This window comes from Nanorana parkeri, unplaced genomic scaffold (assembly GCF_000935625.1).
Source record: "Nanorana parkeri isolate BGI_ZX_2015 unplaced genomic scaffold, ASM93562v1 scaffold1149, whole genome shotgun sequence".
Classification (NCBI taxonomy): domain Eukaryota; kingdom Metazoa; phylum Chordata; class Amphibia; order Anura; family Dicroglossidae; genus Nanorana; species Nanorana parkeri.
Window position 1 is genome coordinate 18,018 of NW_017307417.1, and position 4,748 is coordinate 22,765.

Consider the following 4,748-nt stretch of genomic DNA (forward strand, 5'->3'; position numbering starts at 1 on the left):
AGTGGTCAAACTGTGCTCACAGTGAAATGGGCTAAATGGGGGTATGTTTAAATGAAACCTGAGCCTACTCTAGAGGCATCTCCAGGCAGAGTGTCATCTGGTGCAGCCGGCAGGTGATACCCATCGGTATGTCATGACACACACGCGTGACGTCACTACGCACATGTGCAACGTCATCACGCACATGCATAATGACATCACACACACTTAACTGCCGGCAGCCATCTAGGTGATGTATGCCGGCAAAGAGTGGAGTGGATGTTCTTCCGGTGGGATAAGGTATGCTGCCAGGTTCCCTCCTCTCTCATGCAGCTGTCAGGTTCTCGGTTCATGACCGAGAGCCTGATTTTTCAGAGGGGGTGACACCAAATGACTGTTAGTCATTTGGTGTCACCCCCTCTGATGGTCTCACCTGGTGTGGGCCACACCTCCCTTGTGACGCCACTGGCCTACTCTGCTCTTGGTCAAGAATAATTAACGCAAAGAGCGCAGGGGTGACTAGCACTAGCGACACCCATGCCTTTCAGCATTGCATCCAATCAATACAGCACCATGGCAAAGTTGCCTTGTGCATTTTATTTGGATCACAGCAATCTGTCTCTACCACAAATCTGATAATTAGTTGTGCTTGACCCCAAGGTCATGATTCCCAGTCCTCCACAGTGGTGGAGCCACCATTTGGTGAACCTGTTACTTTGCTGCTGATGGGGCCTCCATTAAACTCACGGTCATCTGCAAATCACAGTTCTGTTTAAGCAAACAAATTTCAAATAAGGGTCCCACTATTAATTATGAAGGGGCACTCCAGGACCCAAGGACCCTTTTGCATTACGATACAAAAAGTCCTTAACCAAATAGGGAATTTCTAGTTTTTGTGTACACCCCCTTCAAGCAATCACAAATAAAAGTATTTTGCCCCTCCTGATACATTTCCTGTATGTGTGCATGCATGCTACAATGCAATAGAAATGACAATGAACAGTCATGATTTATGACAGTTTGATAATCTTTTTCGAGTTGTATCCTGTTAGTCATCCCCCTTAACGCGGAGAATGGCGTTCATAACAAAAGCACATAAGAATGAAACTGGCCAGGACCAGAATAAGCAATATGGAGTCTCGTTTCCGAGCAGTTTAAAAGTCACTGAGAATTCCGGGCAATGTGATTTAATACAGAACAAAAAAAATGTTTTACTTATCAATCCGGCCCACACACATGATAAGGAGATTGTGCAATCTCTGCATAGATCTCCTGAAAGGTGGCCATACACTCTACAACCATCGCAAGACCTTAGTCTTGCGATGGTTGTACAGGGATTAAAAAAACGTACGATCTGCCTATCTTGGACAGGCAGATCGCACTCTCGATCATCGCAAGCCCGCCCCCCTGAGGGCCGGGCTTCCGATGACCGCAATGCTGAACGGGCAGCGTGCGCACACCGGCCCGCTCGGCATTTGTCTTCCGAGCACCGTTCTAACCAGCCGAGAATCGTACGATTCCCGGCTGGTTTTCGAACATGCTGGTTCGACAGAAGACGTGCGACCGTACAGTAGAAACGGTCGCACGTCTCCGTTCACACTGCTCGATTATCGTACGAAAAACCGATCGCATACGATTATCGTACGATAATCGTGCAGTGTATGGGCACCTTTAGATTGATCAACCAATACGTAGTTTAAGGACCCACCTAAACCCATCTATGTAACTTACATGCAATCAGATTGGCCCTCGCACTGCATAGTTCTGAATCTAAAGGAGAATAAGCAATCAGATTGTAATGTCTATGGACAGTTTTCATTTCTTAAGTGTTGATAGATAGATAGATAGATAGATAGATAGATAGAGAGATAGATAGATAGATAGATAGATAGATAGATAGATAGATAGATAGATAGATAGATAGATAGTAGACATGTAAGCTGTGGAAAAAATTGGTTTGGATATTTCATTATTTTGGGATTTGAGATTCGAATCCAAAATTCAATTCGGATCGGGTTTCGGATTTGGACGAAATCTGAATTTCGTTAGTTTTGGATGAGTGTACGAATATTCATTACGACTACCACAGAAAACCATATACAGATAATAATACTAAAGCTGAATCTCCCAGACCCGAATGGCATTCAGGATCCGAATTTTCGAATACCTATCGTGAGTTCCAGAAACCAATACTGGTCTGGGAGCCATATTAAAGCTGAGGCTTTCCGACCGAATGGCATTCGGGAGCTCCTGAATGCAATTCGAAAATTCGGATCATGAATGCCATTCGGGTCTGGGAGCCTCAGCTTTAGTATTCTATGTATATACTGTATAGGGGGTCCCATGTTGCCGTAATGAAAATTTGTATTCAGACCCAATTCAGATGCATTAAACTAAAAAACACATTTGATTGGCCCGAAAAGTCACGTGTCCGATTCAGTTTTGTTTTTGAACAAAATTCGGACGGGATCCGAAATTTGTAAATGGAAATAGATAGATAGATAGATAGATAGATAGATAGATAGTAGACATGTAAGCTGTGGGAAAATTCGGTTCAGTTCAGTTCAGATATTTAGTTGTTTCAGGATTCGGGTCCGAAATTCAATTCGGTTTGGTTCATTGCAAATACCACAGAAAACCATATACAGATATTAATACTAAAGCTGAAGCTCCCAGACCAAAATGGCATTCCAGAGTCTGAATTTCTGAGTTTATGAATACCATTCGGGAGCTCCAGAAAGCAATACGGGTCTGGGAGCCTCATGCCAATATGATAGAGAGAGAGAGAGAGAGAGAGGATGGATGGATGGATGGATAGATAGATAGATGGATAATCCCTCCTATGATGGACATAGGTTGTGTGAGAAGTCATGTTTTGAACGTTTCAGAGGTAAAATGTCACATTCCCAGACAAATATTTGCTGACACCTCTTCCCCTCCACCATACATCACCGTCTGCTGCATGACTACAGGCTAGACACATACATGATGACAGTAAGCTGTAATGTGTATTGTACCTCTTATGTCAGGTTAAAGATTTATATTTCTATACTCATCATCTATGTGCGCCATTCTGGAAGCAGGAACATGTTTTAGCAGAGTAGTGTAATGTTTGACATTTACCTATTCTCTAGATTGATTTGGGATGGAATTATAAAGTTAAAGAACAACTCCGGTCTAATTTAAAAATAGAGCATCGCTCTTAAATAGGCAGTTTTGTTTATTGTGGTCTAACTATTTATATAAATATTTGTTTTGTTTTTTCCAATAAATATGAAATATTTCCTATTTATGTTATGCACTCTTCCATCCAGCCAGAGGATTCGCACAGCTATTCCAGCTTACGGCTTTGTTTACAGAACACAAGGAGACTTCAGGGCAGCGACATGCAAAATAAAAATGGTATATAAATAGTGAGAGGCTAATATAAAACAACAGTTTAATATAAACTTAAAAAAACACAACAAAAATAAAATTGACCCAAAACAATTACATTTTCCCTTTATAGGAAACCTGTCTGGGGAAAGTAAAGGGGGTAGGTTTGCTATTTGTATGGAAGGAGGAGGACGGGGTACATACTGTGCTTTATGCTGCACTTATCAAGAGATGAGAGGCCGTTCATCCTGGAGAAACCCTTGAAATAATTTTCAGGTCTCAGGGTGCCCTTGCCTAAAACTATTCTATCTATAGCTCGGGGTACACTAGTATGATCAGTAAGTTGTAGATATGATCATAAATAGATATAAAGAATGTGGAATACATGGTTTATTTGACACCCAGGGCAGATCATTGTTTAAAACAACCTTTGCCTGACACTGACTTCTCTCTTGTCTGCCATCGGCCTTGACCTCTTTCTGGACACCGACCTTGTCATCTCATCCCATCCCATCTCCTCATCATAGCCACCCTGGTCCTGCGACCCCTTGGTGGGGCAAACCCGAGGGCTGCAACCTGGTGTTGGCATGCAGCAAAGTAGCCGCTAAACCACCACTTGGTGATCTGGTGAAGACCAACTTGTCAATAGACATGTAAGCTGCGGAAAAATTCGGTTCGGTTTGGATATTTCGTTTTTTTGGGATTAAGATCCGAAATTCAATTTGGTTCGGGTTTCGGATTCGTAAGAATGAGTTTACGAATATTCATTGCGAATACCACAGAAAATGATATACAGATATTGATACTAACGCTGAGGCTCTTAGACCCGAATGGAATTCGGGAAACGAATGTCTGAATTACATTTGGGAGCTCCCGAATGCAATTCGGAAAGTTGGATCCCGAATGACATTCGGGTCTGGGAGCCATATACATATATTACTAAAGCTGGGGCTCCCAGACCCAAATGGCATTTGGGGACTCCCGAATGCAATTCAGAAATTTGGATCCTGAGTGCCATTTGGGTCAGGGAGCCATATACATATATTACTAAAGATGAGGCTCCCAGACCTGAATGACATTTGCATCTAGGAGCCTCAGCTTTAGCATTATATGTATATACTGTATGGCTCCCATGTTGCCGTAACAAAAATTTATATTCAGACCGATTCCAATGCATTAAACTGAAAAAAACACATCGGATTGGCCAGAAAGGTCACATGTCCGATTCAGTTTAGTGTTTGAATGAAATCTGGACGGGATGCGAAATTCAGAAATGGAAATTCGGATTCGGATGCATTTGGATGCATTGGGATTCAGAAAATCAGAAGGTTCTGAATTTCAGACAATTCGTACGAATTTTGATTCAGAACTAAATGAATCGCACATGTCTAGTT